Below are 9,034 nucleotides of genomic sequence, written 5' to 3'. Positions count from 1 at the left end.
ATGGGAAAACAGGTCTAAGAACATGGCTGCTGTGGCAGAAGCAAGATGACTACAGAAACTTCAGCTTCTAACTAGTGGAGAATCCTGGCTCTCATAAGGAGAAGTGGATTCCTTTTGTTTCTGGTGTTTTTCTGTCTTTCCACCCTATCACACGTTGCAGACTGACAGGTGGAGAGTCAAGAAAAGCAGACAGCATAACCCTTCCTGCTCTGAGATAAAGCTCATTTCTTTTTCAACTTGAACATCGCTACAGCCGAGCTGTGAATCACAGCCTCAAATGATTCATCAGAAATATCATCAGCATGTGGATATTACAAGATATCTGTCTCAAGTCAGAAGGGATGACCACATGGGTTCACCAAATATAGCACTACGTTACGTGTTAATGCCATCATTCAGCAGGCTTGCCCACAGGAAACACACTTCCCTGTATTCCAGTGGATTGTTTTCACCTCCAGTTTTATAAGAGGCTGAGACACCACAAAAGCATTGAGCAGAAAACGGGGTGCATGCCAGCAAGTTTTAAAATGCAATACATCCTTCTGGAGGAGTGGGGACAAGACAATCATATCAGCACTTACATATTCCTACACAATTACAGCAGAATCTTTTGTTCAGATCGCAGATCTCAGCTGCGTCCATTGAATCGCTCTGATTGAACTCACTGAATTTCAATTGCTCAAGTCTGGTTTTGAACAGTTCTGTGTGACATTCAAAAGACTGAAGACTTCATTTAGAAATGGAAGCGTGAGTGGGGAGGGACAACAAATGATTTGGCTGTTACCCAAAAACTAACAAACGTGTAATATATTTCACTGGAGAAGCGTGCTGAGATTTATCATTGTGTGGAGGCCTCTGTTTAAGTGCTGCATGAAGTGCTCCCTGGGTCAGGGTATCTTCCCATAGGGAAGGAGGTAGGGATCCTCATCCCTGCATCTACTGAAGAACTGTACTACTTGCCCAAGTCCTGCCTCACACCTCTGCAGCTACCACTGTTTTAGCAGTCTTGAAGCGCAGTTGAATCACAGTTTTAGAGGACATGGAGCACATACTACTCATAAAACTCCTGCTTTTGCTGCCCACAAACTCCACGTGCACCTAGAAAGGAAACGCCATAGTGTGACCACCAGAAACTCTCAGCTGTTTCCAGAAAAAGACATATGTTTAATTAAGCTTTATTTAAATGCCAGCCTACACCTCACGGCTGATGTCTACCAGCAGATTTTGTGCAATTTTGCTGATTGTTCCTTACCCTCACTGCAGAGTGGGACTGTAAGTGGCTTACAAGCCAAAATCAAAACGCTCATGAAGCCAATGGCAACAATTCCACCCACAGTACAAGCCAGGCATCACACCCAGGACACGTTCAGCCTCCTCCTCTGTACCAATGTACTCTATTTATTCTCCCCTTAAAGGCATTTATGGTGCAGATACACAATCCTGCCCTGTAAGTTTCCAAAAATGCCCTTCTTTAAAGCTAACTTGGCTTTGATAACTTCCAGGCTGAAGAATTTGCTTCCTTCCCTTTCACTCTGCCTCTGAACAAAGGCAAAGCCCACACATTGCAGCACAAGCCTTCGATATGTTAAATTCTCATTTCATCCCTGAACGTCTTAAAAGCAGCTGCATCTATTTTTGTGACTGGCCACAGGAGGAGGCCATTTAACTGGGCAAAAAAAGCAGTGAGCACACACCACACTATACCTCCACCAGACCAACCAACCAAAACACTGCCTGTGAAACCTGCTGTAGCTTCTGGTCAGCCCCGAGGTGGTGGTGCAAGTGGACGTGATTTCCTTCGTAGGTCCCTTCCAATTGGACTATCCTGCTCTATCTGTTGACCTCCTTTGGAGGCTGTGAATACCTAAGTGTTGAGGAGGGAAAAACGTCAGCTCTGAGGTAAACCCACCTCCTTTTATAACATCTAAAATAGTATTGTTCATTTTAAAACTAGAACTGTTCTCACTTCATAGGCTTTAAATGGAGATCACTTCAGTTTTTACAACAATCAGCTTTTGCCCTGCTTTCCATATTGGAAAGAGGTACAAAGATGACATGGGAAAAGAACTGAACTATCATTTGCAGGCTTGAGGTTTCCCTTATTAAAACAAACAACAAAAACAACCATAACCTTCAAGCGAAATGAGAATCTTAATGGTATCTCCCACAATGCCACGTGACTGTCCATGAGCTAACAGCCACCTATGACAAAGACAATAAGCAATATAACTTCCATAAAAAAGTTGTTTTATTAGGGCTGTGCCCCAGTGTGTACATATATACATGCTGGACACGTAAGGCACAGAACTACATGACTTACTGTCACCCAGCTTGCAGCCAGCAGGAGCTTGGGACGAGCACAGAGTGCCTCTTGCAGCACAAAGAGAAAGTCTGCTGTGTTATTTTAGGACTCACCTTGTGCCCGGATTTAAGCCTGTAGAACTTGTACCATCAGTCAAGAGGAACAACAGTGAGGAACAATTACAGAATGCTCTCAGAAATCAGCTAACCATCTTCTGATACCTTTGGATACAGGAAGTCGTGATTCCCTCGTTAATCTCTGTCTTGAATCGAGCCTCAAACACCGCCGCTGAAGAATGGCAAACATGAGGGAGGCAGGATCTTAAAAACAGGAGATGGAAATGAAAGGGAAATAAAAGGTTGAAAAGAGCAAGATCTGGAAACTCTTTGAAGAGGATAGATAAGGAAGACTGAAAGAAATTAGGAATATTGCATGTGTACGTATTTATGACTTATACATGAAACAGCTAGGAAGGAAATGAAGCGTTCTCTTACATAGGACAGAGTGATTATTTCTGCTGCACAGGTGAGATGTTATGACCTGCTAATGCAGATGTTGGGGCTGGGCAGTTGAACAGATTGATACTGTCAGTCCCCAAATTCTAGGAAATTCTACTGTCTTTGATGTGAGACTGATGCAAGACTTTTGTCAATCCAATTCTAAATGCAATTTTGCACTTGTCAAGTGCTACAGAAGTGAGTTTTGATGATGCACATTAGTAACAGAAAATAACATTTTGTGGTTTGTATTTCAAAATTCCCCTCACCCTCCAGTGAAAGCTTTTCCTCACTTGGTCTAGATATTCACACGAAGCCTGGGTCTAGCAGAACATTCCTTCCCACTCCTCTGTCCCAATGCTTCAAGAGCTCCTCACTCCAAATTCACTTGGCTTAACTGGAAACAAACACTGAACCACAGGTCAGATGTTTCAGATGTTACAGAAAGACAGTTGGAAAGTTCTAACACAGCAAAAAAAGTTTAAAAGCCTTAATACAATACTGAAACAAATGAATGCATTATCAAAATAAAACCTTGTGTGCTGAAAACGTTAAAATCGAAGGCGTTAAAGTCTTTGGTTTTTCCTTGCCTGAATTTGACAGGTTGTGCTCATCATCAGATTAATTCAATCCCTCTGTATCGCTTCTTTCACTATTCCTCACAGAAAACACAAAATTAAACCTTGCCACCCCCAATTCCAGAGTTTTTTCCTCAGCCTAAACACTTGAGGAAGGCCCATGAAGGTTTTATGTCGATTTGAAACCTAACAGAAAGGGCTCCACTCACATACAGTGCTCTGAAGTTGGCACTGCTGCTGCCATCGTTATCACTTTCGCTCTGACCAGCAGAGCACGGGGCATGGCAGGCTTTTTTAGTGCTGGCAGAGTTACTACGGCAGCTGCACTGGTAATTACACCAGTCACTATGCCCCATGAATCACATTCCTCTTCAAGTCCCCTGCCCAAGATCTGTCCTCACTTCCATCTTCACTGCTTAAACTGTCAGACTCGAAAGCTCTCACATCCAGCATAGCAAGCTTTGCACAGTGCTCCCTCTCTACCATAGGCACTTCTTATTTTGAGTGTGAGAAAGAAATACACTATGTTTGCCTGGGATGCTTCTGCTAAATTAAATCTAATCATTCAGAAAAGCATAAAAACCACAAGTACGTTTCCTTTTTTCCTCCCACTGAATAGAGTAGAACTTGTCAAACGCTCCTGAAGTTTTCTTTACACCCTAGCAGAACAGCAAGGCTCCTTCAGCTCAGCTGCAGTCACAGCCCCAGTGTGCAGGCCTTGGAAATACCTGGCATCGTGGCCTTCATGCTCCATGTTACCCAAACAGCTGCTTTAAAAATGAAAAAAAACAACAAAACCTTTCCATTTATTCAAAAATACACAGATATGGGCTTAGGTAAGATAAATAAATAAATAAATAAAACCGGGTTTCCTATTTTCAGTAGAATTCTCACACCTCTTGTCACCTTCAGGAACACCCCTGTAAACTCTTGGATAAGCTTCATTATACACTGTTTCATTTTATTTTCTACTGAAGTTATAAAACATATATACAGACATATTTAGATTTGAATTTTAATACTTCCAACTTCTTAAAACTCTTTGCACTACAAGTTGTCATGGTTTTTTTCCTACATCTGATTTTGTTTTATCCCACCACACTACTGCTGAGTTCATTGGGTTTTGCAGAGGAGTTTTGTCAGTTTTGCAAGATCTCTGAGGCTCTTCTCCTGCTCCTGAGTTAATCCACATGCAGTTAGTCCTATGATGGTCTAGAATATTTGTTCTCTTTTCCTCCTCATGCATGTCTAACAAGTTACTGCATTTTGATTTTCCACCACACTCAGAAAAGCTGCACAGCCTACTCACTCAGCTGAGAGCTTTGCTGTTTCTTCAGTTCACATCCACAGGCTTTCCAAATTATTTGGGAGGGGAAAGTACATCTGATGTTTTTGGTTTACAACATCAACCTAATTCCTGAGATTTTAAAAGAGTTTTGAAGTTGGTTATGCACAGGACTGCTTTTAAAAGAGCGACAGCCACACAAATAGCTGAATGCTTGTTTACAAAACAGGCAGCACGTGCATAGAAACTGGAACTGCTGCTCTCCACCATTTGTGGAACCCTGCACAGGGATCTTTCTCACAGTAATGTGAAGCATCAAAGCTATGAAATAAAAAAGCACCATTTATTTGTAATAATATGGGCCTACCTTTGTAACAGAATGTTCAGGAAATAAAGAAAGAAGGAGCAGCTTGGTCACCTGGCAAATGCTGAAGAATACATTTAAATACTCCTAAGCACTGTCACAAGGACAATATGCAATACATCTGCTGCTAAATACAGCTCCAAAACTCATCTAAGCCCTCCCTTATAAGCACAGCAATAACTAGTTTGTGTAAGAAGTAAAAAAAAAAAAACCCAACAAAACAAACCAAAAAAAAACCCAACCAAACAAACCACATTTGTCAACCAGGAACTGTGGACAAATGGATGCAGAAAGCAGTTTTAAAAGCCCATGTAAAAGGTGAAGACTGATGTGTAAACATTGAGAGGATATCACTGCAAACAGCAGAAACGTGTGAAACTTGATTTCTTTCTTCATTTAGCTAAACATTATGAATTTCTAGGCTCTGCTGGTATGCCAGATATTGTGCAAATAAAAAGGGAAATAACATCCCACACTAAACTCCTGTGGAACAAAATAAGTTTTGAGACATATCAGAAGTATTCATCTCTTCTCAGTTGGGCACCTTGAAACAACTACTCCCCATTAAATACATCACTTTAGGTTACCTTTTTTTAGTTCTTACTTTAGTTTTAGTCTTACTTGAAACACTGTTAGAAACAGAACCTTGTGACACAAACATGCAGCACTTGCAAATAAGTGCAAACATCAATAGGAACCACTCATAGCCAGAGGAGTTACAGTCACAGAAGTCAGCACTGAAGGATACTTTAACCTTATTCTCCTTTGAGCTGGGCAAGTTAAAAGAAAGGCAGGCAATGGCAGACAAAAAACCTTCCGGGATTAGACCTCACTGTGCTTGCATCTTGCTAACCACTGAACAACTCAGCAAGTAACAGAAGGCACAAAACCAACACCCAAGCCTCTTACGATGGCAGTTAGCTGCAATGCTCCTGCAACCACCTCCTGGTCTTCATTTACTTTTCCTACCAACAGTACTCCCATGCTGAGGGTCTCAAAGCATAAAAACCTGTGTTGTCAGAACGTGTAGATTGTTTCCCAGTGCTCATTTTTGCCCTTTTTCCCCCCACAATTCCTGGATAATGGTGATCAGTATTGTTCTCAATTCCTGCTCATGACCAATCATCTTCCAGCTACACCGGAGGGCAGGGAAGTAAGCACAGGAGGAAGAGGGACAATTCACAAACAGAACTTTCTCTTTCCAGTTTCTGTATTTACATACACAGAAATGACTGGGGAAGAAGTTACACAAAACATGAAGGAATGCATTGTATAGATGCAGCAGGGACAAACCAGAGACCAGCAGATCTACAAAGGAGTATTATAAGAGACAGAAAACAATTGGCAGCTCATTTCAGCAAGTGCTCAACTACCCAGTAAGTTTACAGACATGGGAAATCCTACTGGGTTTACACGATGCACATTCTCACAAAGCACAGCTGATTTTCATATGAAACTTATGTTAAAGTACAGCTGTAGCACTTCGTGTTAAAAAAAATAAAGGGGGGGGAGAGGCATGCATAGCAATATAAAAATCTGGGATGAAAGCACTTAATTGCAGTTATGATAAATAGCTTTTCAATGCTAGATCAGAAAGTACCTAAAAGATAATCATAAAGAAGCTCATAAAGACATAACTCAACAAAGCTTCAGCATCTTCCAGGGGGAGTTCCTTCAGTATTTCAGATTCAGGCCAAAGATTCTGACCCGTGATCAGCTTCTACGTGCAAACCTGTACTTCAAATCTGTTGGTCACATAATTAACAACAGATTACTCCCAGCACTGAAGAGATTGGGCAAATACGTGATCTGTATTTAAAATAAAACATTAACTGCAACAATTACTCACAACAGCAACTTCTTTGTACTCGACCGTTAAAAACCAGATGATACAGATAAGAACAGAGTATCTTCATCTTCCACCATGGATCCTCACAGCTATTTCCCACCGTGGTAAGCTGAGCTCAGACCACTGCTGCTGCTCAGCTCTCTCAGGGACTCTGACAGGACAGGATTCCATACATTTGTCAGTACGTGGTATTTCTAATCAGTGACATCTAGAACAGATAGAGGCGACTGCTTCCTTCTCTGAAACACACAATAAAAATTCCCCGATTAAGACCTGGCATTCCTGCATCAAGATGTAACAGATTTTCCCTCTCCCAACAATTTTCAGGTCTTCTAACATCCTCACAACATGAGTAGCATGTGCTTGCATAGGGGCAGAGGGGAAGGATCAACATTTAAACATCTTTTTTCAGTTTTGAACTCTGCATAAATTTCCCCACCCATATTTTGAAGGGAGACAACTTATAATCTTAAAGAAGACGTTCTTGTAAAATAAAAACATCTCTAGATTATCAGAAACTTATTTTTCCCCATGGTGACAGTTCAGTTGATACCTATAGATGCTCTACTTTTCCCAAGATCTTCACCCATGCCATTAAACTGTGTTCCAGACCAAAACTTCCTTGGTGAAACCTCAACCCAGGGGTCACCTTTGTTCACACCTGTAAAGGAGAATTTAAAACAGAGGTAAAATAAAGTTCACCTTAAGCCAGAAGTTTGAAAGCTTTGCAAAGCTTACATCCTAAAACCATGACACAGTGCTGTACTAACTTTTAGCACACTGAAAACAAAGTTAAGGAGCAGTAAATAAAATGATTCATCCGTGCTGCAGAGAAAGCAGAAATTCAACAGTTCTAACAGCTTAACTATAGAGAGATTCATCTCACAGAATCATATTACAGTTTAGGTTAGAAGGGGCCTTAAAGATCATCCAGTTCCAGCCCCTGATGCCCACCACCAGACCCTCAGCTCTCTATGCAGCCTGTGCCAGAACCTCACCACTCTCTGAATGAATAATTTCTTCCCAACAACTTATAAGAGAGGAGGCCTGAATTATTTAAAGCCATTTCCCCTTACCCTCTTGCTATCAGACAGTGTAAATAGTTACTCCCCCTCCTGCTTATAAGTTCCATTCAAGTACTGGAGGGCTAGAGTGAGATCCCCCACAGCCTCCATAACAAAAACATGAACCTGCTGCTGCTGCAAGAAAAAAGAGAGCTGAGGAATTAAGGTTATTTTCTTTTACCTTACGCTGCACGTAGCTCAGTCCTTCCACCAGCTCGCACAGAACCCATACTGAGCCATCCACTGCTGCTCACCCAGCCGATGCAGGCAAGGTGTATGCACACAGACGCGCCCTACAAACGAAAATACTTCAGCAGCCAGCCTCACAGCAACTCTCACCATCGGTTCACGGACACCAAACGCCTCCAACCACTCTCCCAGACTTCACGCATCTTCTCGTGCCCGCTGAGGTCAGCCGGGCACACAGGGAGCTCGCCTCTCCGCCTCCAGCCCCGCAGGAGCAGGACGGACCCGGCGCAGACAGCGAGCCGTGCCAGCACGCTTTCAGCACCTCGTTTCAGCAGCCCGCCAGCCCAAAGATACGGGACAACGCACCTCCGCTCGGCAACGCGGACCCGACGGCCGCACGGAGCCGGGCTTCAGGTGCCGCCTCCGCCCACCGCAGCGCCTTTCGACAGAGGAAACCGACCGGCCCGCGCCTTCCCAGCACCGCTGCCTCCCCCCCAGCCGGACGTCCACCTCAGCACCCCGCATAACCCGCACCCGCGGAGCCCCCAGCGCTCCCCCTCAGCGCCGCCTTCTCCCCCCTCCCCCACCGGCCCCGCCCCGCGCTCTTCCCGCCCATTTCCCCCCCCCCCCCCACACCCGCCGTCGGCCCGCGCGCCATTCCCCTCAGCCGTCCCTCCGCCGCCCCGCTCCGCACCTTTCCCTCCCTCCTGGCTGCGCGCCCCTTCCCCGGGCGGCTCCGGCTGTAAGCACCGCTCCCCGCCCCTCGGCGCCTCCCCCAGGATCCGGCAGAGCGGCGGGGGGAGAGCGCTGAGGGGGGAGCACAGCGCGCCCCAGCCCCACCGCGGAGCCGCGCCGCTCCTTCCCCATCAGCCACCAGCACGGAATGATCCTCCGCTCCCAGCCGGG

General features: G+C 44.3%; 1 long non-coding RNA gene across 1 annotated transcript; it reads right to left on the bottom strand.

The window, feature by feature from the left end:
• Positions 1–6,849: 6,849 nt before the first annotated feature.
• Positions 6,850–8,997, bottom strand: LOC136047095 (uncharacterized). Its single transcript, XR_010622053.1, has 4 exons — positions 8,823–8,997; positions 8,121–8,232; positions 7,429–7,536; positions 6,850–7,114 (listed from the first exon to the last, which is right to left on the bottom strand). It is a non-coding gene; the product is annotated as an uncharacterized LOC136047095 (long non-coding RNA).
• Between the last annotated feature and the right edge of the window lie 37 nt (positions 8,998–9,034).

This window comes from Cyrtonyx montezumae, unplaced genomic scaffold (genome assembly GCF_038088225.1).
Source record: "Cyrtonyx montezumae isolate F1298 unplaced genomic scaffold, pur_monq_1.0 scaffold_17, whole genome shotgun sequence".
Taxonomy (NCBI): domain Eukaryota; kingdom Metazoa; phylum Chordata; class Aves; order Galliformes; family Odontophoridae; genus Cyrtonyx; species Cyrtonyx montezumae.
The sequence above is the reverse complement of the archived record's forward strand: the minus strand, read 5'-3'. Positions and strand labels throughout refer to the sequence as shown.